At 42.4% G+C, this 26,086-nt stretch overlaps 1 protein-coding gene across 1 annotated transcript in view; it reads left to right on the plus strand.

The window, feature by feature from the left end:
- The first annotated feature begins 6,576 nt into the window (after positions 1-6,576).
- CPNE4 (copine 4) overlaps positions 6,577-26,086 on the plus strand; it is a 335,322-nt gene continuing 315,812 nt past the window's right edge. The window contains exons 1-2 of the mRNA XM_073333242.2: positions 6,577-6,677; positions 6,924-7,466. The gene's annotated coding sequence lies outside the window, so the exon portion shown is untranslated. The remainder of the gene's footprint in view (positions 6,678-6,923; positions 7,467-26,086) is intronic.

Raw genomic sequence — 26,086 nt, forward strand, 5'->3', positions numbered from 1 at the left:
TGGAGTAGCTAAAAACCACTGAGTGGTGGTGGGGGGGGGGGGGGAAGAGAGCAAATGTCAGTAGCTGAAATAACATGAGTTGCACTGAATTTCCTCTTTAAACATTTTAACCCATGGCTGAACAAATGGTGATTGCACTGAACCTTTACATATGTTCAAAAGGTACCAGTGTGTCAGGAAACCAGGCATAAGCTAGAGCAGGGCTTCTCAACCTTTTCCATATCACTGACACCATTTTTTTGGTATCAGGATCCTCCTGACTTTCCTTCCTTCTAGCTGGAATCTAACCAGGGCCCACCCTCCTGTTTAGCAATATGGAAAGGGGAAGGTGGTTATGACACACTGATACCTCTTTGCAACCCCCTTGTAGGTCACTCCCCAGGATTGGGAAACCATGTGTTAGAGAAGCTACACTAGAGTGCCAAATAATTGGCTATCTCTGGGTCTTATTGACAACTTGGCCTGAGCCTGAGGGCTGCACCTAATGGATTGTATCATTTGTAGCTTTCTTCAACTTCATTATGGACTTGGAACATGCAGAGACTACAGGTCCCAACCTGTCACCCTCCATCTTGATCCAAGGAGTGCTAAATCCGAAAGCAGCTCTGGGCTTCCCTGCAGAACTCCATGGGAGGCACTTGGCCTGCTGGCTACAATGGTCAAAGCTGAGATACTCAGTGCTTTTTAATAAATTAGCTAGTAAAGATTTATTTTTTGCTAATCTATGATGTTCTTGCTCTCCTCCCTCTTGTGACCACGTTAGTCTCAGCATCTGAAGTGCAGATCTATAAAAGCAGCAGCATATTTTAGCATCAGTGAGCATGACTGCCACCAAATCCCATCACAGAAATTCTCTGGGATTTCTGGGACACTGGGCTCTCATTTCCTAAGTTGCAGGCAGTGACAGGTTCTTTTTTTTCAGAAGGAGGCTAATTTTTATTCTTGTCCCTGTGGGTGGCATACCTCTTCTATGAGGGAGGCTATCTTTGTAAGGGAACACAGTAGGTTTTGAGATACTGAGGGAATTGTAATGGTAGCATGTGGGACGAACTGTGTTCCATGAACAGGCTTGATAGGCCGTACTGGAGCTATTTCATGTAGCTCAGGGTCACCAACTCTTCCCACCTCACTCTTTCATTATCTTTTTCTCACCTTCTCCCGAGCTGGACTTTTTCTTAGGGTGTTAAGGATGCAATGCATCTTCTTTTCCCCATTTTTTGGCCCGACGTCGCTTTACAGCTATAGCTAAATTAAGGGTAATAATAAAAGAACAAACAACCTTGCCAAATACATGATGTTAATTTCCTAGGTAGTTGTTGCTGTGACTGTCTGGCATCAGTAGGCGTGTGAGGTCCTGGGCATGAGCTAGATTCTTTACTGTTGCTGATGTTGTATGTGCAAGATTTACTTCTAATGGACAGGCCTTTATTGACTATTGAATGTAGCGCTATATTGCACGATGGATGGTACAACGCTGCCTTTTTGTGTAGTATATTGACTAGCAACAAAAATAACCAGATATTTTACAGATCAAAGTCCAAGGCTGCTGCACCATGTCACCTCCACACAGCTCCTCAGCTATCAGTTTTTCAGTCTCGCTCTTTTTTCAATTTTTTTTCAAAACGTCATCAAAATTGATATTTTCCTGTGGGAAAATATCTAATTTTGACAAAATGGCATTTTCTGACAAAAAAATATTCCACTGGAAAATTTTCAACCAGCTCCTCTGGAGACAAGGCACCTGTAATGTTTACCACAAGATGGCTAGATGAGGTCAGTGCTGTATCCCCAGCCCTGGCTGACTTTGCTTAGTTTACTTCATGTTGAAACTACAGTGCCTTATCTCCACTAGGATTTTACAATGGAATAGCTAATGCACATTTATTATCCTACAGTAAAAACACACCTTTATTCCGGCAGTGAAGACAAAGCCTAGGAAGTGTAGTCCTTGAGAAACACTATTGGTTTCATTTACCTTAGGTGGAACTCCACTTTCTAAAGTTGGGGGAACACTGATGGAAAGAATAAATAACAGGTAAGACTTGAGTTCTGGGGCTATAATCTAAACAAAGGGGTCAGATGATACACAGCACAATAGCAAAGCCCAACTGATTTGTATAATCCCCATGACTCCAAGATGTAATCACAGCTCCTTAATTCAAAAAATCTCCTGTCTTTATTATTTTCTATAATACATTCAGTTGATCCAAGTGCTGGGCTGGCAATGATGTTCTGGCAGCAACTCTTGGGAGCTGCTCATTAAAATTCTGTGGCCAAACTGAAGAGAGGGATGGGATAATTTTCTGCACTGGGTGGAATTCAACTCCTCTCTGAATACAATTAAGGCTCTGTATACATTTCTAACATGCCTAACCCTGAAGTATCTAGGCACCATATGCAAAACTGAGAGCAGCATCATATCTGTTAGAAAAATTCCAGGTCTCCATGCACTCCGGCAGGGATGAGTTGTATTCATGGGGCTCATAATAATATGTCCAAGGAGAAAATATTTTGCTTTTTGGAATGGACCCCATTGCTGCATATAACAGGTTTCTGGGGTTGTTTTTAAATTTGCAGGTGGAAATGAACTCCTCCCTCACACTTAGATCAGTGTTGAGCTGCAAGAAAGTTCTGCTGTAAATTGTAAATGTTGTGAATAAATAGGAATTGGGACCAAGATTTTCCAAAATAACTAGTGTGCTTGGGTGCCTCAATTTTGGGGTGCTGAATTTGAGACACTATAAAGGAACCTGACTTTGAGAAGGTGAGTGCTCAGCACTCTCTGGATATCAGGCCTCTTTAAGGTGTCTCACTGGGGCACCCAGAACCTGAGACTTACAAAACCACTAGTCACTTTTGAAAAGCAGGGTCTTGGTCTCAATCCAGAAACTTTCACAAACTCTATGTTCACTTCCCAAAGTTTCAAACAGAAATGTGCAAATGTCTCCTGGGATGACAGGAGTAACAGACCAGTGGTTGTGAAGACAATATCCACCACTTGCTTCTCTTCAAAATGCTTTTAAAGCAGTAAAAGCTGGATGTGTCATTGAAATTAGGTCCTGTTATGACTGCTGGTTCAGGGAGGCTGCATGACCTGATATTATGGCTTAATGGTACAAGATGTCTCACTACAAAGAAAGAATTCTAAAAATAGGATAGAACCATGTTTTGTGTTAGCACCTTTCATATTAAAAGTATTCAAAAGAAAGGTACAAATGAGTTAATAATAATGGGGCCGGGACTGTGTATGTGAATGTGTCAATCACTGGTCACTCAGCAGTAGCACACATGCAGCCTTGGACTCTGAAACCTCTTTGTTTGAGAGAGAACACTGACTGGGACATCACTATATTTTGTATAAGTGCCATGAGATCTTCACATTTCACCTGTATGGAAATCCACAGCTGAGTGTGTCATCTTCAGCACTCTCTGAGAGCATAGCACACTCCTGCAGCATCAGCACTGAATATGAGCTGAAGCCTGGGCATGCAGGCTGAACCTATGGCCTTTAAAGTACTGGCTTGTGTCAGATCTGCTCATGTTTATGGTTTTATAACTGTCTCACTCTCGAGTGGTTGGCCTGAACACAGGGATCTAACCCTACTACCAGTGAAATTAATGGAGGGTCTCATTTTGCTCAAGCTGTAAAGGCCTGTGATTTTTGGCCATATGTTCGCATCCTCCTGTCTGGTATGTGGCTAGCTGATGACTGAGGTGCTTGCCCAGAATGTGGCCAAAGCTTCTTATAGCTTGCTGGGTCAGAGGTAGGAATGTTACCAAGTGAGCGATACCAATGCTCATTATTTTTAAATCATTAACTTAATTTAAATAACGGACTATTTGAAGTCATTAGCACAAACCGCTGTTTTCACCATGATTATATTAAATGAGACACAATCTTCTCTCTCTCTTTTAAAGAGACCTTTGTATACTGAAGATATATTGATGCCACCCACAGGAGGAAGCAGGTATTTTTGGTATCCGTGTCTCCTTTTCAACAATTAATTATTCCATTTGTAAGCTTCAGCAACTGAGGTTTCTTCAGCAACACTAGCTGGAGACGTAGCAGTTAATGCCAAAAAGCGACAAAATGGCGAGGAGCATATTAGTGAGGTATAAATAACCACAGGGTGATATTTGAGTGCTTATTATACACATCTCTGTGAGAAAAAAAATAGCCTGCTTTGAACAGTGGAGGATAAGATGAAAACAAAGGAAAGCAGAAATCTAATTTATAACTGGTCATCCTGAATCAACCAAATAAGGATCCCAAACTCAGCATACAGTACATTAATTCGTTATGTGGTCCTGCCTGTCATTAAACCCTGTGGTTTCTCTGGAATAACATACTTTGCTTTAGTAAATCCACATTTCGTTCTTTTTCATTCCTTGGCCATATGCCAGTGCTTTCCTCCTCTCTGATGTGAGAGGCTCCATCAGTACTGGCATAGGACAATGTGATGCTACTGCCCCTTATGTTATTAAACTCAAGACTCCTGTGATCAAAATGAATCCAAAATGGGGATGTCTTGGCTTTCTTGAGAACTCGAGTAGTTACATGGCCATGCTGTTATGCATTAGGTGATCTGAATAAGGCAGACAACACAGCTTTACACTGACAGAAATAGTTACAGGGAAGAGGTAAGTGGAAAAGACAAGGGAAATCACTGATTATAACAACAGATTATGGTTTGATGAATTTTATGTAAATCTGACTCTATGCTATAGAAGTAAATTAAGTTTATTTTTGTGAGTGCATAAATACAATGATTGAGCTTTGATTTTTATGCTGGGAATGAATTCCAGGTCACCGTGTTTTGCATAATATGCTTAGTAAAATGCTGCTTTTAATTTGCACTGTATCTGCACTGAGAAAAATCAAGGTTTACAGTGTACGTTTTAACATGTCTTCTACAAACACTGACAGTGTTATGTTAGTGCCTCTAATTAGAGAGCTGAGGCTTGTTGGCAGAGGAATTCACCTCCATTACAAGTTGTTGTTGTTTTTTTGTTTTTAACATGTGAGGCCTGTGCTGAGTGTTCTCGGTTTTGGCTACTGAATATGATTACATTGCTTGCTTTCTGTACTTCACACCTCATAGTGCTTAGGAGCAGCACGACAGGATTTGTCAGCTCTGCACACACTTGACATGAGTAGGTTCGGGGCATAGGAATGACTGTCTCTGTTTCAGGTCCCCTTTCCTTGGAGAATTGCATCACTGGAGACATTTATTTTTAAATGTTCTTTCTAAATAGCTTGATATATACTTTTCATATTGGGGGAAAATCACTGCGTCTGTCTCTGTATTTATAGGGCCTCCATTACTGTAATATCTGAGTGCCCCACAAGGGGCTTATGAATTTATCTTCCCAGTGTTCCTGTAATGTAAGGGGTATAACTTAGATACAGATGAGGAACTGAGGCCTCAAAGGACCAGATTTGTAAAGGTATTTAGGCGTTGCTCTGCTCACTGTTACAACACCTAACTGACTTGGAAGCCTTATTTTCAAAAGTGACTTAGACACTTGGGAGCCAAAGTTTCAAAGGGATCTAAGCTCCTAAATCGGCTAGGCCTAAATACCTTTACATATCTTGGCCAGAGAGACTAAGAGCCTGATCCTGCAAACACTTAAACACATGCTTTACTGACAGATACAAATAGAGTTACATGTATGCTTAAGTATTTGCAGGACCAGGACCTAAGTGACTGGTCACCCAAGGTCACATAGGCAGTCTTTGACAGAACCAGGAACGAAACCCCCGTTGCTCAATGCCTCGTCTCTTACCTTGGCCACAAGACCATCCTTCCTCCCTTTAGAGGTCTTCCTCCTACCCAATTTTAGGGTGATATATGGAGATTATGGCCCCACATCAGCAAACTAATTAAGCATGTGCCTAATTTAAGCATGTGAATAGTTTCATTGAGACTACTCATATATACTTCAAGTGAGGCATGTTCTTTAAGGACCTTGCCAAATTGGGGCCTTTGCCACCCTAGGCTCTGCTTTCCTTTTTAGAGATGTGAGTGGGATTTTTGTTAGAGGTAGGCCCAAATTTAAACCCAGATCTGAACACTCCAGTGATTTGAAAAAATTCAGATTGGGATCTGAACACCGTGCTTCCTGCATGTGTACATGGAGCTGCAGAGAGGGGTGGGGAAAAACGTATATAGTAAAAGGGTTGTTATTGTCCGCCCCCCCCCACCAAGTTATTTTAGGTTGAAGGTACCCACCCTTCCCTGACCTATGGTGTTGCTGGTGCAGTGCCATCATTTTAAGTGAGCAGTGTCTTTTGTTCCCTCTGGCATTTAGACTGTCTCCTCTGTGTCAGCATTAGACTAACAGGGCTGTTACTCTGAAACCTGTCATTCCCAGTCTGTGCATCTGGACACATTAACATACACAGACTGGGTCTTTAATTCCCACTGCTTTTGATAGGCTACTGGGAGATTAGGTACGGTGAGTGTTGTGTGTTTGCTGAATCAGTCAATCAATCTGGCTGAATCAGTCCTTTGGAAAGCTCGGGATAGGGTTAGGGTGGTTCATTTCTTCCTCCACTGAACTTCAGGGCGGACGTGCTGAAGCTGCAGATATCTTAAAACTTCCAGCGCAGCTGTCAGTTTTAGGGGTGGAGGAGACCCCCACACCCTCACAGTATCTTTCTTTTAAGGGGGAAGGTTTGTATTTCTGAATTTGTCCACCAGCAGCAGGCTAGTTTTGCACAACCTATTGGACTCAGGAAAGAGCGGTTGCCTCTGTATGTGCAGACTGTGCCTCCGGATTGTAGTGCTGAAGGAGGCAGGGGTTTGTACCGTATGCGGGTGACTGGAGCGGTGGCTGACGCGGATATTTGCTCGAGCTTGGTTAGGAACTTGAATAATCACGTATTTTTTTTCCCTTTCCCGGTATTTAACTGTACTTAGACTGTGGCGGTTTAGAGGCTGCACTGGAAGAGCTTTAACTGAGTGTACACACACTGCCAAGTGCGCGCCTGGGAGCCGCGGGCTCTGCGGACTGAGAAGTTGGCGGAGGGAAAGAGCGCGCTTTAAGTCCTGTGAAGGGAATCACCTTGCGCGGGGTGCTGCTGTGCTGGCCGGAACCACCAGGGGGCGCGTGAGTCGGCTTCTCAGCCCAGCATCTGCCTCCCGCGCGAGACGCCCGGGCTGCTCAGAAGGTGGACCTCTCTCCTCGTGTGAAGCTGCTGTTTCCCAGCGCCACACCTCCCACCTCGCCTGGCCGCGGCCGTCGGTGCTCCAACCTCCAGCTTCCCCGATGCCCTGAGGATGGAGCCGGCTTTTCCGGAGGGATCCAGCTCCGGCCCGCAGAGCAGCAGCACCGCCTCCACAATCTCCTCTCTCTGAACCGGCCAAGCCCGGGAGCCAGAATTTAAAGAACAAACGAGGGACGCCCTCAGCCCGCTCCACAAGCATCTGGGACCAGCCCTTTGCAGCCGATCACTTGCACAGGTAGGCGAGGCCCTGGCTGCTGAGAGACGCGTCTGTCCTAGCGGCTGTGGGGCTCTAACTTTCTCCAAAATGTGTGGTTACGCTTAAGGAAAAGAAACAGAAATAAACTTTAGTCAGTTTCTCCTCCCTTTCTGCCCAGCTGGGGATAACGGCGGAGTGGTGCTAACTGGCAATCTGTAATCTGAGCTAGGCGCTGGCTTTTCCAGCTGGGACCTCTTGTGACTGTGATTTCCCATGCAGTGTTACTGTTCTGGATCTCCTAGGCATGCCTTGGGTTCCAGCATATAACAAAACTATTTACTAGCTTGATCTGAAGAGAAATGAACGTAATTTGATCCATCGTGCTGAAGTGCACGATGCTAACTTGGCTCTCGCTGTTATTTTTACAGCTGAGTACAGATTAATATTTCAGCGAGTGTGCTCGTTTCTATGATGAACGGGATCGATATTCTCTGTGAGCTCGTGTGAGTTTATCCCCAGCTCCTCCTATGCAGCCGGCTGGATGGCAGGTGCCTAAAATGAAACGGAAAGGGGCTCCCCAGAGAACAACCCGGCACCAGTTTGTTAAATAATATTGAAGATTGACTCCACAAATGCTGGAAGTATTTGGAGAGCAATAATAGTGTGTCTTGGGTTGCAAAATTAAACACGGCTCAGCCAGATGATATTACAAGGCAAAATACACAAGGATTTTTGGGTCCTAAGGCAAAAGTTTATTGCTGTTCCTGAAGAATGTCAATAGTTGTTTGATTATCCTCTCCCCTTTATTTAGCTAGGTACATTTCACAGAGAAGCCTGTGTTTCTTTCTCTCTATTTGCGGGTCTTTGGTGCCTCTCTTACCTGCCTGAACTGGTGCTGAAGTTCCTGATGAGGTACAGCTAAAATGTCTCAGCATGCAGAATGATGCCCCATATTAGAATAAAATAGTGCTACCAGAAATGGCTCATACATAGATAATGAGTTGCATAGAATACATGATGCATATGCTTAATAGCGGCAGAACTGGTACAGCAGGATGATCAACACACACACTTACTGTTCTCCATCCCCCATCCTTATATGAGGTTGGAAATAAGAATTGTGAAAACTGTCAGATGAGTTTTTCTTGCTGTTGGACAAGCAACTCCAAATCATTGTCTGTTAATTTGAAAATATTAATTTGAGTATTTTTGAATAACAAAATCTTTCGTGTCAGCTAATTGGAATTCTTTATTTCCTTAGTGCAAACTTTTCCTTCACTTACAACAGGGCAGTTCAGTTAAACTTACCAAAGTAACTGAGGGGGAGAATTTGGTCCCTTAATGTTTTTGTTCTTGAGATTTTTCTTAATTCTTGTAGTTCTAGCTCATACAACTTCCTTTTGGATTAGTTTCTGTAATTGGAAACTGCGTGCTGAGTTGCAGTGGTGCAAGTGCTGTTTTCAAAGTCAACTTCAAGAAAGAAAAGAGTTGAGGGAGTTTTCTCTTTAATCTTCCAAAAGCTCCTGGTAGATATAATAGTGTGAGATCAATTCAGTATATTTGAAGGGCCACACATCTTCCACTGTCAATTCCATATTTGCTTTAAAACTTGCAACTAGAGAACACGCACATTATTTGTTAAATCTTTCCAGGCAAGTTTTAATTATTTATTTGGTATACTACATAAGGGAGAGCACTAATGTGATTAATTTTTGTGTATGGTAGATTAAGCATAAAGCAAAGTTCAGTTCTCATTAAAGTGTGAGTTCTGGATTTGCTTAGTTCATATAATCTGATGTTTTCAGAGCTCAAAATAAACTTTTTCATTAAACGAGAGAGAAATGGGACTTGATCTTGAAGCCCTTAATGCCTTGTTGACTTCAATAGGGAGTTCTGGCTGATTAAGGGCTGCAGGATAGTGGCTCTTTGTTACACAATTGGCTTTGTGTGTGCAATTGATTTAGATAACTTTGCATCTGATCCTCTTTTCATGTTTCCAGCTGAGCTGCCACAAAGTAGACTTCATTTAGGTGCTCACTTCTTAAAGAATCAGACAAATAAATCAGAGAGGTAAATGTAGTAGAGACTGCCAGAGAGAACACAAAAGTTTGTTTGTTAAGCGGAGGAAGGGGTGGTGGTGTGGGTATTGATTGAGAGACAAATGCTCAGAGAAAAGAGCGATGAGTAGCAGTATAAAAGCCGAAGAAAAAGGCACTGATTCATATATTGAAATGCGTATTATTGTTGTTGTTATTTGTATTGTGGTTGTACCTAGGTGTCCTAGTTGTGAACCAGGACTTTACTTTGCTAGACGCTGTACAAACTCAGGACCAAAAGATGGTCCCTGCCCCCAAGAAATAACAAGAGCTTTGTGGATGTTTTGACAGAAACCTTACAAAAGACAGATGCTCCTTACATAGTTGTATTGTCACCAAAACGTTACTTCATAGTGTTGAAAAGCCTTCAAGCTAGCACATATCCGAGAAATGCTCCATCGGTTTATCACTTCATCTTTTCTGGTGCAATTGCTAGAATACCTGACAGTAAACATATGCAGGTGGAGTCCAATAAGCTTCACAGCCCATCAAAGCCACTTGCCCAGCTTCAAAACGTGTGGCTGCAAAAATAGTTGTTTTTTTTTTTAAATTCTGAAAAAGTAAAATAAATAAATCTTGCCCGTGTTTAGTAGAGTAGCAGAACAGCAGCAACCTTCGCTTGAAGAGATACTTTCAGTATAAGCCCCTTTACTATGGAACTCACTTTTTGGGGAAGGAGAACACTTTCTGGATTGACATTTCTCAATTTTGTTCTTGTCTAATGGGAATTTTTTGGGGAAAAGTCTGGGTAAATTCAATTTAGCTGCTCTTCAAGTGTGAAAAGGCCCTTATTCCCCATACCACGAAACTCAAAGCCCGTTTATTATAAAACTTCACTTATCACAAAAAGGCAATAACCTTGCCTGAAGGCAGGTGTCTTTGAAAAGTGGGAAGCAATTTCCATTAAGAAATAGTGGATCAGATACTGCGTCTGAGCTGGTACACATTGGTGTAGCTCCATGAACTCCAATGGAACAATGCTGATTTACGCCTGCTAAGAATCTGGTCCAACAAAGGTATTTGCATTTGAAAATCACATCATGCGCACACACACATGAGGTTTGAGATGTTCAGAGCAATGGGGGGATTTGGATGCTGGAGTCCCTTTACTATTGTGCTGAATAGGGATGGCTCTATGGTAAGTGCTTTCCTGATTCAGGGCCGTAGAGGGCAGTGTGTTTATTAACTAAATTCAAACTCAACTATCTAATTTATATAGGAAAAGAGACATGTAAAATTCCCAAAGAGATGATTAATATGAACATAAATGCATTTGAAATTCAATTAGCTGGTATAACATTACAAAGGCTATCAATCTGCATGATTGAGGGCAGAAATTGATCTGGAGTAGGAGGTCAAATTTACCATATTGTGTAATTTGCAAGATTAATGACAATCAGGCATCCAAATGCCTTCGGCAGAAAATCAAGCCTAGACATGTTTTGACTAACTTTTAACAGTTTTCCAAGGTGCAGCGCTTCAGATATATACAGGCAAATGTAAATCTCACTGGTTGCATCACACATCTGTAACTACATCTTTGGTATCCCACAATAAAATAAACATGACACTATGTATTTCCAGGTATAGTACATAATAGTTAGCACACAATGTTAAGGTTCCCTAGACGTTTCCATTATATACCATTATGTCTTGTATTTGACTTTTCTCTCTGACAGACATGTACATTTGTGTCTATATTTGAGTGTCTCATAGTATATTCCAATAAAAATATGTACAGTTATTTGAATGGGCTGTCACAATTTTTCTTTGTCTAGTTCTTTTCACACTTCAAGCAACAAGCAGATGCAGAAGAAAAAGTCCACTATATTAATGCAATGGTAGGGTTGAGAATTTGAATATATAAAAATCAGAATATTCCAAGTTATGGTTCCCAAGACAACCACTACTCAGCAATACTTCATATAAATATGAAGGCATTGAATTTACCAGCATATAATGTGATACACTGCACCACCGAGGCAGCTCCAAGCAAATATGAAGTTTAAAAACCACAAAGACGGGGGATAACATATGTACAAAGAGCTATGTTATGGTTGCTGCGGGAACCATAACTGTGATTTTCTTAATTTTGTGTCTTGACACTCTCAACCATATTATGTTACTGTGTTTTTTGCACTGGAAAATTTAATGCACCACTTTAAAGTGTGAATTAAAAGAATGAAATTCTTTACAGGCTTGTCTTCACTATGAAACTTGCCCATTGCTGACAACAGGTGCAGCTCTGAGTAGGTTTTAACTACTGCTACTCAAATAATGTTGCATGCAGTGCATCCTTGTCTACCCTTATTGCTAAAATGTTCAGTTTAAATCAATTCAGCTGCATCCATTCCTGACACCAATTGTCAACAATGAGTTATTTTTGCAGTATAGACTAGGCTTTAGATGACCTGACACATTAACTACTAGCTCTCCCTCTAGTCTGTCACTCAAGAGTCACATGCCTATCACAAACTGGCAAAATAAATAGTGCTATTCTACAAACGTACAAACTCTACTGGGCATAGTGCTTTCTTTTTTAGCCCTGATTCAGGAAAGTACCCCAATTCAGGACAGCAGTTAAGCAGGTGCTCAGGTCTGACTTTTAGTGGGAGGTAGCTGCCTTTGAAAATCTACAATAACTTTAGTGAGTGTTAAGCACAGGCTTAAAATTAAGCACACGCTCAAGTGCTGTCTTGATGAGGGATGAGCTTAAGCCTAAATGTGTGGTTGAATCAGGGTCATAGGCGCCCTTACATGAAATATATGTGTGTGTGTGTATAGACTAGGCTTTATATAAAATATATACGGCATTAAAGTCAACTGTACCATAAGGCTGGAAAGTATTTTATTAGGGGATTTTGATGACAAAGTAAACCAGTAGCTTTCAACCTTTTCATACTGCTGTACCCGTTTCAGGGATCTGATTTGTCTTACATACCCCAAGTTTCACCCCATTTAAAAACTACTTGTTTACAAAATCAGACATAAAAATACAAAAGTGTCACAGAACATTACTGAAAAATTGCTTGTTCTCATTTTTACTATATAATTATAAAATAAATTGATTGGAATATAAATATTGTACTTACATTTCAGTGTATAGTACATAAAGCAGTATAAACAAGTCATTGTCTGTATGAAATTTTAGTTTGAACTGACTTTGCTGGTGCTTTTAATGTAGCCTGTTGTAAAACTTGGTATCTATCTAGATGAGTTGATGTATCCCCATGGGGTGTGGGTACCAAGGGTTGAGAACCACTGACCTAAACCACAAAAATGGAACGTGAGTAGTTTATACATATTGCCAGAACACAGAAACATAATTCTGTAAGTGACCTAATTCAAAGTTTACAGCATAAAATCTAACCACAATTTCTCACTTCCGTTGCGTGAGGTGATCTATTGGGTGAAATCCTGGCCTGTCAAGTCAGTGGAGAACTCCCATTGACTTCAATAGGGAAAAGATTTCACCCTTTATATTTGAAAGATCACACACAAGCAAAAGAACCTGATTTAGGGGCCTATAGTTTATTGCTTGCTTGAAGGAATTGTTTCTGTTTAGCTGGAATTTATATTTTTTGTTATAATGCATGCTGTTGGTTTGGTTATAGACATAGCCTTACAATAATTAATGATGAATCAGATTAAAAATTGCATTGCATCACTGTGTGACCTTTCAGCCTGTTAACTTGAGTCATCCTATTAAAATATATATAATGGAACAGTGATTCTGCATATGCAGTCAGCTTGGAAAGGTTAGCTACATCTACCTCTGAAACGGTTGTTTAAATAATGTGTGTGTGTGTGTGTGTACACAAAAAATGCCCCAAAATAATAACCAGTCTCTTTTTACAGTCTCACAAAGGAAGGCTCAAGCAGGTAAAAATGAGAAGTAAAGGACAATATAATGATCAGGCTGGAACTTAGATCAAGTTTCACCTAAAACTCCCCCCTTGAACCAGGCTGTTAGGCTGGAAGGTCTGAGTGCAGCCAGGAGCAAATTGCCGTGGGGTAATGACAAATAGAAGGGGCGTTGTTTGTCCGGTACCAGTCAGAGGAGTAAGGCAGGGAGCAGAATCCAGGTGGGAACGCAGGCTGGGGGCGTCAATAGACGCCGCTACACAGGCTGGTCGCGAGAGGGCGCCGGAGCATCAGCCGAACTCGAGCCGCAGCGTGTCCGCAGCTGTGATGGGGATCCGTGGGGATTCCCCCCGCGAGGCGATCGCCGCTTCAGAGCGCCCCAGCCCGGCCAGGGGGGGCTCCGGGGACGCTCCTGCTGCAGCGGGCTCGGCCGGACCTGGCCCCAGCTGCTGCAGCAGCCGCGAGCCCCGCTGTGTGAGTTGCAGCCGGTCCCGAGGGAGGAGGCCGCTGGGTGTGGGTGGCAGGGACGCTGCGCCCTGCTCTGCCGAGCTATCGTTGCGCCTTCTGCTCGTGTGTGTGTTGATTAGAGATGGGGCCAAACCACCAGCCCTGGATCCAAACACCCCTGAGCTGTGGAAGTGGGGTGTACAAACACCCTCCCCCCCCCCGACCTACATCTGAAGTTTGGAGAATCCCAGCACCCCCCTGTCCCGGCCACTATAGAAGGGTGTGAAAGCCGGGCCTGGCTCTGGCCGTGGGAGCCCATCTCTAGTGCTGCACGTGCTTAGCTAGTTCAGGCGTCGGGGTAGCAAAAGCTCCGCTCCCTTGGGTTGGGGCCTGTGACACATGCCGCTTTGCAAAGCCATCTGCCAGGAGTGCCCAGGGAGTATTAATAAAGTGCATGCCAGCCCAGCTCCCATGCCTCTTTCCCGAGGTGCCAACGGGGGCTGGGCCTCCCAGGAGGGGTGAAGGGTTGTGCAGCGCCAGTCAGTAGACTGACCTCCTCAGGGCTGGATGTACGCTAAAGGCAGAATGCACTGTTACCTGGCCAGGAAAATACTGTTTGTTTGTATGGGTCTCTGCAGACAGGGCTGCTTTCCAGTTCATGTGGGGCAGCAGAACCCATGGATCTGGCTCTGCTCCTGCTGTCTGGCCAGACAAAACAGACACTGGCCAGGAAATGAGACTATCTGCTATTTTCTCCCTCAGCCCGCCTTCTTTTTTCCTCACCAACTCTCTGTCCTGTTCCTTTACCTCTTACTCTCTCATCCTCCCTGTGTCCGGCACAGGTCCTCCAACGGAATGTCTGCCAGCCTCCTCTGATGACACTGTTGGATGGTATGGTAGATCACCAAGACATGGAAATCACAATGGTGCTCTGGCTGCTGGGTCAGAAATGTATGTAGTGCAGGGCCCTTTAAGAGGTTGCATAGGGCTAAGGCAGCTACTGATGGCAGGGGCACCAAAGAGGAGGACCAGGGGTCCAGGTGAGGGTAAAATAAAGTGCCCTTTACTTGAATACTGGGCGGATAGAGACCTAGTGTGTTCCAGATGAGAAAGTTTCCATTTTAGGGCTTAGAGATTTATCTGTGCATTGTGGACCCAGCTCTGCTATGCCACTAGTGGAATCAGTGCTCATTTCCCCACCTTACTGTGTACTGCGATTTCCTTTATGTGAATTATCTCTTAATAATCACTCAGATTGACAGTATTCAGTCAGCAAAGCAAAATGCCCTGCACCTCTAGAGAATACAAACAAACATCTCTCTCCTAGGTTGTCCATTGTGACTCCGGGCTTATGGTCTTTATGATGCTTGAAATGTATTAGTTTATTATATATATCGTATTTTAATTTGCTTTTGTGAGCTTCTCTCTCATTTTCTGCAAATTAGCAGAGTTGGAGTGGGAAACTCATTTTCTTTTATAATGATTTTGGCTTTTGCTCATTTCCCTGTGAGGACGTATGAGAGTTAACATGTCAGTCACAGTGTAGAGGGACTCTGTTGATAGGCAACTGGCACATATTGCTACAGAACCGCACTGTAATGTTCAAAGAATATTTTCCATCTATGCACTTACACAGTGGCTGTAAGTGGTTGGGGTTGCCTTACCTGGGATATTAACTTCAAAGAATTTCCCTGGAAACAAAGAGACAAGAGAAATCTTAAGGATGCAAAATATTTTATAGCTTTATTCTGATATAAATAATTGTGAAAATCTGTAACTAACAAGCTTTTAAATAACCTAGGCAGCTGTTTCTTGTTTGGTCTTCTGTTAATTACTATGAAAAACGGCTGTTTATTGCTGTTGTGTTTGCTAGTTGATGGGGGCACGCATCATTTGCTGACTCCTGGTACAAATTTTGCCTCGGTACATCATGTGTTATAATAAACATTTAGCAGATGCTTTGATGGGATTGTTTAATTTACAGTGGAAGCTTTATGGGATCATTAAGTTTCAGTGAAGAAGATAAAAGTAACGGAATTCTTGCCAAGCATATTGGCTAACAGGGCTTGGCTTTACATGATGATCAAAGAAATGAAACATACTTTGTTTTGTATGGTCTAGAATATAGTACAAATGAAGTACGGTTAAAAGAGAGTGAGAGAAATGGGATTAGTGTAACTAGGATACAATTCACTGTGGGGGAGCGTTATTATGAAGAATAAGTCAATCACCTAGGTAGCTCTCAAGAGTATGTTCCTTTGTGTCTGTGCAAAGTCTGTCATGTTTTTAAGCTTGGTATTGACATTCTGGGTTCAGTTTCACGTCTATGGAAGCAGCTGTAGTCAGTTTGCTCCACTGTGCTACAACTTATTTTTATGCTATTTTTCACGTGTACAAAATACATGTATAGTGTTTGGAAACAACTGTACACCTGGGAATTGGCACCACAGTGCATTGTTTGAATGAGCAGGTACCCTGTAGAAGGTACTGTAGCTTCCCTTTTCTGCCTTTAGGAATAGATGGGGTACAATGGAGGGTGCCTCTAGCTTTTATTTTAAGTTAATTGCCACTTGCTTAGCTGTCATTAAATTTCAATTCTACTTGTGGGCACGCTGACTTTAATGGCCATCCTAACATTCATATCTTTTAAGAGGTTCAAAGTAAAATAATTTTCCATTGTAAATTTTGCTTTATTGTTATAAAGGCTCACGCACAATTGACCTGTTTTTTAAAACCTTGGTGTCTTCAAGATGAAAGAATTGAAACCCACAACTGTATTGTGAATTAGCGTCCTCTTTTCTGAACTGTGAGAGCTGGTGTGATGGAAACCGCTTTAGTCAAAGCCATCTTCTCTGGCAAAAATGAGGCATGTTGTGTCCCTCAGTTTAACCGCAATTTAAAATATCCAGTGTAGCTTATAATTAGAAATGAGAGGCTAAAATCTCATCCCTTTGGATTTGTAATGAATGGTTGGTTGAAAGCAAAGGGTCCACATAGAGACAGGAGAGAGACATTTAAAATACAGCTTTTAGTGTGATTACACATTAAATATTGACCATTATGGGCCATTTCTGAAAGATGAATGGTGTACAGGGTATCAAGTAAAGCCAAGTGCCCCTACAGGGAAATCACTTTGGGGGGATTTATGAATACTGTGTGTTAGTTGACCACATTCAACTGTGTTTCTCAAGGAGATGACACACTGCTAGATGGGCCAGAGATAGCTAAAACAATAGCTTCATTTCTCACTCAAAATACTTAAGAGACATGTCAAATCTCAACGGTAAAAATAAAGTTGAAATGCAAGTTGAAATCCAAATGCTCGGTAACATTGACTGCAGTGGAAATTTTGCTCAAGAAAGGGCTGCATGCTATGTGACCAGTCATTGAACATCCCCAATGGATGCGCCCCCACATCTGATTCGTGTATGAGATTAAATCATTGAACTGGCTAATGGCTTGTCATGATCAAAGTCTTTGTTGATTTATCTGTATTCTGATTCTTAGTTTCTGTATTTGTAAAGGGGAATGATTAATGTTTCTTATTGCTAAGGGCTAACACATTCAGTGCTTCCTGATCTGGTAGAAAAATTATTCAATACTCAGAAGTGTAAAGACTCAGCTGAATGCCATTTATGCTTCAGGATCCTGTTTTACCAACACTACTTAGTAACCAAGGGAAGCTAATGAGCTTCCTATGGCTTAGACCTTAAGGTCTTGTCTAAACTGGACTTTTACCCATGAGTGTAGATCTGCTAGTGCATATCCCTAGCATAGGGGAAAGCTACAGTCGGCACTGTAGCAGCGTAAATTATATCTACCCTAGGGGTTTTTGCTGGTTCAGTTAAACTGGTAGCCAAAAGCCCCACTGTAGAAAATGTGGCACCAAAACCAAAAGCCATCAAGAGATGTGCTCAAGGTACTGGCAGGGGATGTAGGACAGAACTCAGTGGAGGTTGTGGTATGGGGAAAGACATGAGTTATTTTGTTCAGTACTTTGTATGGATTTGCTACAAAATATACAAGTGGATGTGGGTTTGGGAGGAGAAGGAGAGGTTCATACGATAATTATACAGGGGCTTTGCAATAAGGGAAAGACCATAAACCGTTTCAGAGCTAAGTGTCCAAACACCAAGCATAGGAGGGAAGAAAATAAATGTGTTTTAATGAAAAGTCAGAGGGTGAAATTCTGTCACCATTGAAGTCAATGGCAAAACTCCCATTGTCTTCATGGGGACTAGCATTTCTCCCAGAATGAATATAGAAAAGAGAAGTCGATCCATTTTGTATTTACAAACCTTCTAAGAGAATTAACTCATCATTGTGTTAGACCCTCTGTATGCTGACAAATTTGCCCTCAGCAGGGTGTCGCATGCGGTGCTGGAGACCAGAGACACTAATCTTCTTCTTGGACAAGATCAGGAGAGATAACAGACAACCTGAGGAAAAGTCAGTTTGATCTTTACTATTGAAGCTGAGATTTATGTGTGTGTGCAGCAGCTTAGCAATTCTAGTGTGCAGCAGGATTACTCTTGTACTTTTCAGTATGTTTCTATTGTTGTAGTTTAGCTAATGGAAAGTAGTTTTTGACTATCAAAAGTGAGCCCGCTGTAGCTGATTCGTATGCATGAGAATGCCATCTGACATCCTAGGAAAGAAAGCTACTCCCTGTCGTCCTGCTGGAGATAAGTAAAATGTGATGTGAGTGGCATCCTCCTTATTTCTCGTGAATAAGGAGAGACACTGTGGGCTCGAATCCTAAGAGGTGTCACTGAAAAAGCAGTGGGCACGTCGGCTGTAAAAAACATCAGATAACAGGAATCATCAAGGTGGATGAAACATCTGTCATCTTCTAATTATTTCTAGAATAAAATGTAAGTAATCTGATCAGAGACTGTACTATCTCGAGGCCTTGAGTGACTTTCAATAAATAGTTCATTTTAAGTGTGGTTTGTCCAGTGCTGTCTTTTTATAGGACTGTTATTTCTCATTTCATTCTTGGGAGCAATTTATTTACTGGACAACCTGACTGAATAATTTCCAAAATCCTTCAGTTCTGTCATAAGGTGGTACGAGAGACTTTATTTTCCCATCTCTGATCTTTAGTTCATACTGCAGAAAAACAACGTACTGTGCTTGTTCTTATGTCAAGCCACAATTTCTTACGGCAAGTTTCTTTGAAAACGTTTGCCTGATCTCAATCAGATTTGCTGCCTACTTTTTCAGACTTTATTTTTGTACAAAAATATTTATTCCTCTCTAGAGTAACAGAGACCTGTTGATAATACTGTTTGAGTGCCTTTGAAGAAATACAAATGAAAAGTAAGTTAAATGACTCAAGAGATGCATTTTGAAACCACAGCTGAACAGTGAACATGAGAAGTGTAGATATAAAAACATGTAAAGATAGCTTTTGAGTTTACAGTGGAAAACGCCTCGGCTTGGGTGCTCCAGCATTACTGTTGTTTGCCTGTGATGCTTTCAGTGTTCTGGGTTATGCTGGGTTAGTAAAACAAATCTTTGTTTGTACATGTTGCTACTGGCAGTGCTCTCACTGTATCCCTTCTTTTCCGGTTCCTCATCTTTATGTTCCAGAGACATAATACGGCTAGGTCTTGCCAGCCTTGCTCGCTTACTCCTGTTTATCCCATTGGGAGTACTTGAGGAGCAAGGCACCACTCAGCCCGAATTAGACTGGCAAAGTCTGGCCCATAGTGAATTTCTGTTCAAAGAGAAAGCATGATTGATACAGGTGACAGTGATGCCATTGCAATATGCGCACAGTAGCAAACAGCTTTATAGGTTGCCTAAAATACTGGTTCATATTGACTTGGGTTTTTATTACCTTCTTAGGTGTAACACATATCACTGTACATAAACAGTTACTAGACAGTCTGTTTAATAAGCATCTGTTGGAATGAAATTACATTGCACTTTTATATACCTTGGTAATGCTTTATTTTGGAGGTACTTGTACTTAATAACCCATTTAGCAGATGAATAATTCTTTAATGCTGTTTTATACACTCCCAACTATGACACTATCAGGCCTGGATATTAATTCTCTGAAAGGCACTGTTTCTGTGGTTGGATTGGGGTTTTGGGTGAAACGGCTAGGAGAGAATTTTCAGGATTTGATCAACTGGAAATGGTTCACTGATCTTACACATAAAGCAAAAAGGAAGAAGATGGGTACAGTGAAAGGTTCATATTAATTCCACCTCAAAATATATGAGCTACACTTTTAAAACACAGCGTGCCACAGTGTGTGTTGACAGAATAACCAAAGGATCTGTTAGGTCTGCTGCAGGGTCAGCGTCCAGTGGCTTTAGAAAGATGTGAGAAGATTAAGGAGAGAGTTGCCCTAAAATTGTCCCAGAAGCTGTTGCCAGGAAAGTTGAGTTTAAAAGAATCCTTTTATCGACCATGGTTTCCTTGGCTCAGTGATGGTATAAGTTAGACCAGAAATTAAATTGGTGTAAGCTGATTATTATGTGACCTGGTAATGAAGAAGTATAAGAGTTTTTAAAACTGGTATAATTACTGTAAGTGGGCAAATATATCTGTACTAATAATTATAACCAGATCAGATTTCAGTGAGAACAAATAAGGTGGAAGTTAGATCACATGCCTCTGTTTGGAGGCAAAGTTCGTGTGCCGCTAAAGGCTTTTTGCTAAGCTAAGGGTCAAGTCACACCCTGCTTAAGACCTTATGCTGCCATGTATGGGTTGAAATGTAGGAGCTGACCTCTGTGAAAAGGTGATGTAGTAGGTATTGCTGTGATCTGCATGCAGGGCAGTTAGTTACACTCACTTTGTTCCTCACAACAAAATCCTTTGCTGAGACCCATAAGCTGCAGGTATCTTGGTGTGCCAGCTACATAGCTGCCTACACATGATAAATGCCCTCTAATGCAAAGGGGTGAAAGGGCATATGCAAGTGTACAGCACCTGCAGCGGAGCCCTTTGCAGTGAGAGAAGAGCACACACCCACTGGTCAGGGTTGGTCTCTCTGTGCTCCTCGGGGCACTTCCAGATGGAAGTATGTTGATGCTAAGCACCAGTTAGGGCTCTCTAAGGCAGCTCTAGCTGTGCGGTCTGTGGTGTATTAAGATACGTTTTTTTGCAAGGGTATCCTACTGAGTACATTACCTTATGCTCACTGTTCACATCATCTACTCCACACGTTATTGCTTGTTACTAAAGAGCATGTAGATAATTTCTCTCCCCCTAGTTATATTTTGCAGGAAAGTCTTAGGTCCTTATCCAGCAAAACACATAGTCACGTGCATGATTTTAAGCACTTGAACAGTCCCATTGACTTCAAAGTGCTTTATGTTTATTAATTAATGAATTCCCTTCCCTTACTTAATGGGTACATGGCTGGGAGGTTCAGAACATTTTTCTGTTCTAATATGGGTTCATGGTATCAAAAAGGTTGAAAGCCACTGGTATAAAGGAAAGATTAAGACTAAGGGTAAAATCCTGGTCTCATTTAAGTCAATGGCAAAACTTCCATAGACTTTACTGGGATCCAGGTTTCACTCTAGGAGCCTACAACTCCATAATCCTTAACCTGGCATTGACATTGACTCTCTGCATGCCTTGGGCAAATCTCTTTGCCTCTGTTTCCTTATTTGTAAGAGGCTCCTGATAATTCATCTCACTTCAAAGTGTGAGGATCGAGTAGTTAATGTACATAGAGCACTTTGCTGATGGTAAGTGCTACAGAAATAATGCTATCTTATATTCTGTATGTATCTCCCTAGTTTCATATGTGGACTGAGTTCAGTATGTACGTTTGTTACTGCTGATTCCTATGTAGCACCAGATCTCCAGCTGATATAAACAGATAGCTCCATTGAAGTCACTGGAGTTAAACCAGTTTACACCTGCTGAACTATACAGCACGTAGTCTCTATTGGTTTAAAATTGTTTCTCTGAAAGAGGTATTCTTTCCCAGGTGTCTGGCTGCAGGTCTCACCCACATGCTCAGCATCTAGCTCAGGGTTTCTCATACTGGGGGTTGGGATCCTTCAGGGAGTAGTGAGGTTATTACATGGGGGGACATGAGCTGTCAGCCTCCACCCAAACCCCGCTTTGCCTCCAGCATTTATAATGTTTTCAAATATATAAAAAAGTGTTTTAATTTATATGTGAGGGTTGCACTCTGAGGCTTGCTATGTGAAAGGGGTCACCAGTACAAAAGTTTGAGAACCACTGATTTATCTGATCACCTTATTCGGGGTTGAGAAGGAATTTTCTTCTAGGTAGATTTGGCAGAGACCCTGGAGGTTTTTTTTTGGCTTCCTCTGCATCATGGGGGATGGGTCACTTGCAGGTTTGAACTAGAGTAAATGGGGAATTCTCTATAACTTGAAGTATTTTAATCAAGAATTGAGGACTTCAGTTACTCAGCCAGAGGTTAGGGGTCTGTTACAGGAGTGAGTGGGTGAGATTCTGTGGCCTGCAATGTGCAGGAGGTCAGACTAGATGATCATGATGGTCCCTTCTGGCCTTAAAATCTGAAAGTCTATGGCATCACATTTATGGTCTTATTCTGTATGCGTTGAAAACTCCTACTGAAGTTCATGGATATTTTGGGTGCTGAAGGGGTACAAGATCTGACATGTGCCATAATAATTCTGCCAAGACTGGTACATTGCACACAAACCATGAAAAAGGACAGGAAGGGAATGATGAATAGAAAGCTATTCTATATGACAGGGATCAGCAACCTTTGGCATGCGGCCCACCAGGGTAAGCCCCCTGGCGGACCAGGTTGGTTTGTTTACCTGCCGCATCCACAAGTTTGTCCGATCGCTGCTCCCACTGGCCGCGGTTCGCCAGTCCAGGCCAGTGGAGGCTGCAGGAAGCGGTGGCCAGCACATCCCTCGGCCCGTGGTGCTTCCCACAGCCGATCCCTGCTATATGACATAGTTTCAGGTGATAATGTGAGTTGTACTATAACATTTATTTCTTGTTAGGTGTGAAAATAAAAAATGTGAAGAGAGCATTATGAAATCAAGGTTAAAAACATTTCAAAGCTCAAAGTTTTTGTGTCCTTTTTAAGTGGATTTATTTTGTTTATAAAGATCAGTAACTGATTTTTTTTTATTCCTGTTGCTTTTCATGAAGAGAGAAAAGGATCTGATTTCTAGCATTCGTTAAATGGCTAGTTCCGCAAAACTCCTCCTGCTAATAATTTTTAAAAATGGAACAGTTTTATTTTTTTACTTACTTGTGTTACTGATGATATTCTAGACTGAGACTGAAAGAATTTTTAAGTCTCTCATTATTTTAATGTTTTCTTATATTTCATTGACCCCATCTGAATTAAGCTCACTCTCTGGCTTGTATGCATTAGGAAACTGCTGTTGTGTTTGGGTTGGAAATGTAACTAAGCCATGCCCACTTGGTTTGGCACACTGTCTCCCTCTGTAGAGGTGGTTGAGCCTGCTACAGCTGTGGCTGACAGAGCTGAGGCCAGGTCTACACTATAAACTTGCATTTGTATAACTGTGTTGCTCAGGGGTGTGGATTTTCTGTGAGTGATGCAGTTATACTGACCTAACTTCTGTTGTAGACAGCACTATGTCGATGGGAGGGTTTCTGCTGCCAACATAGCTACCGCCTCTCATGGAGGTGGATTAACTGCACCGCTGTTATACCAATAAAATAAAAACCAGCAGGATCTTATTAAAAGGGAAAAGGCAAAATACCACATTTATTGTGAATACAGAAAGAATCATAGTAAGCAGTTAGTTATAGCTATAACATTCCATTCAATCTCATATTTATTCACACATTCATTCCTACAAACACACACACACAGGTTCTGCAAGGTTGTTATCATAGTTACCAGCCTTAGAGTTGCTCATGCCAAGCCACTGGCCAGGTGGCCTGGACATGAGGAGGGAGCAGGGCCTTGTCAGATGCTCATCTGATGCTCCTGGAAGTTGGTTTGCAGAATCAGACCCCAAAGTTCTCACTTTCTAAAGTCCATTTTTATAGGAATTTCTTCCTATGCCAGTCTATGGGAATTGCTTCATCATGCTGTTGCTGAATCAATCAGCAGATGGCACATTCCTGACGGCTCCATGCTGCTAGATGTTATCTTGTTCTTTGGTTCTCCCATTCTTGAGGCTGTTGGGTGGATTCCAGTCTGCCCTCTGGGGGGTCCTCTGGTTATTTCCACTTGACGCCTTCTTCAGCCAATGGATACTGGATTCTTAGTCTGGCACCTCCCTGATCATTCATTTATTATCCACACCAAGCATCCATCCACATACATCCTCTATCTCTATTTTAATCACAACTGTTAATACAACAAAAGGGCGGGGAGTCTCTGGTTGCTGTTTCTGTTGTTACAGAGTATTGCTTTGAGTCTCTCTCTGTGCGAATTGCTTTGAGAACAGACTCTGTCTTAGAATGTACTAACGCAATTAGCAGCTTGCAAGTTTCACACATAGAGGGAGAGAAACAGTACCAAAAACCAAGAGACCTCTTAATTAGTAATACCCTGGAATTTAAACTATGGGGAATCAAACTCTTTTGTGATTTTAATACAGAACTTCTTTAATATGATCCAACACCAACAGGAGAAGCCCTCCCATTGGTGTAGTTGTGTTACAGCGGTGCAACTGCACCTGTGCCACATTTTAAATGTCGACTTGCCCTGACTCTTTTAGCTCAGGCAATAGAGGCTCCAAGGGTGAATCTCCGATGCCCACTCAGAGACGTGTCATTGCACAAAGATTGCAGGGCAAGACTCGAAACATTTACAAGACACATACTAGCCAGAAGACTAAACCTTTAGCTGGAGGCGGATCAAAAATATTAGAGAAAGGTGAGGCTTCAGTGGGATGCAAGGGAAAATATTCTCTTCATCAAGGCCTAAGGGCAGCATCTGGTGAGAATCCAAGTGACACCTGCCTTCAGTTGCTAGGAGGGCTGCTGTCCTTGTGTCCTGATAGAGGTTTCCACTTGTGGTGGTGTTTTGATTTAACTAGATTCTCTCCCTGCTCCTTGGCTTATGGCTGTCAGGAGGAGGAAGCTCTTTGTCCTTTGCCTGGCTGCTGTAGGGAATGAACTTCTCTGGCCCTGACTTCTGCTGGGGTTAAGTCACGCTTCCCCCTTTCCACATCCCCACCTGACTGCTAGAAAAGGGGGAAGCTTTTCACTCTCTCTAGGTTTACATTCCCATCACATTGGTGTATTTATTTGTCTGTTCCCATCCTCTTTGTGGTGGTTGGCCTTGAAGCTTCTGCTGCTGCTTGTACATTTTATGAAGGAAACAGCTGAGGGAAAGTGAGAAGATGCATCTCGGTTTCTTTGCTCCCCAGTGGTTCTGGGCAGCAGATGTGAAAATGACTGAGAGTTGGTCACTGCTGCTGGAAGTGCTCTGTGGGGGATGGCCAGGGAGTGAAGCGGTGGAGAGAGACTTTGTGGTCTAGCTCCCCACCCAGCAGCTGAACAGTACAAAACTCCAAGCAGTTGCACCAGTCGCTATTTGGCATCAGTGAAACCGATGAGACTCTTCTTGGTTTTTCTCTGCTGCTATTTCTCTAGACAGGAATGAGCAGCAAGAGAAGCACCAAGGCGACCCAGGGTGGGGGAGGCTCTGAGGCCGTGGTGGTGTTGTGGAGTGGCTCCAGCGGAGTATTTTGGCTCCTGCAGGATTCCTACCTCCTCCACAGCCTATTAATGTGGGCTGCATGTTAGGGGCAGGTTTTAGCCCTAAGGAAGTAAAGAGGCAGTTGCCAGATTTGAAGCAGAAAGAAAAGTGAGGAAGGTTGAAAAGGAGGAATCTCCTTTGTCAGAATCCCACCATCTTTTATTTGTCACAAACAACCTATAGGCATGGCTCCTGTCTCTAGAGGTATAATCCTTCTCCCAGGTGGTGCTGGCAGCAACAAGGCCTGGGTTCAGTATCTCCGGGTTCCTCTTCACTGTACAAAATGGAACCAGCTCGAGCCCCAACCCAGTAATCGGGGAAGATTTAACCACCACCCCGGGCACCTCTAAAAGGCAATACTTCCCCACTTCCAAGCACTGAGTCTGTGTATAACAAAATAAAACTTTTATTAAAAGGGAAAAGGAACCCAGCATTAATCTGGGGAAACACCACAACCACGACTCAAAGCAGGTGACTAAGCAAACACCCATTCCATAGGACGCTGGGTGGTGTCCTTTGCCTCGGTTTCCCACCTTGTGATCTGAAAGTCCAATGAATGAATGTCCCTAAAACAC

This window comes from Lepidochelys kempii, chromosome 2 (genome assembly GCF_965140285.1).
Source record: "Lepidochelys kempii isolate rLepKem1 chromosome 2, rLepKem1.hap1, whole genome shotgun sequence".
NCBI lineage: Eukaryota > Metazoa > Chordata > Testudines > Cheloniidae > Lepidochelys > Lepidochelys kempii.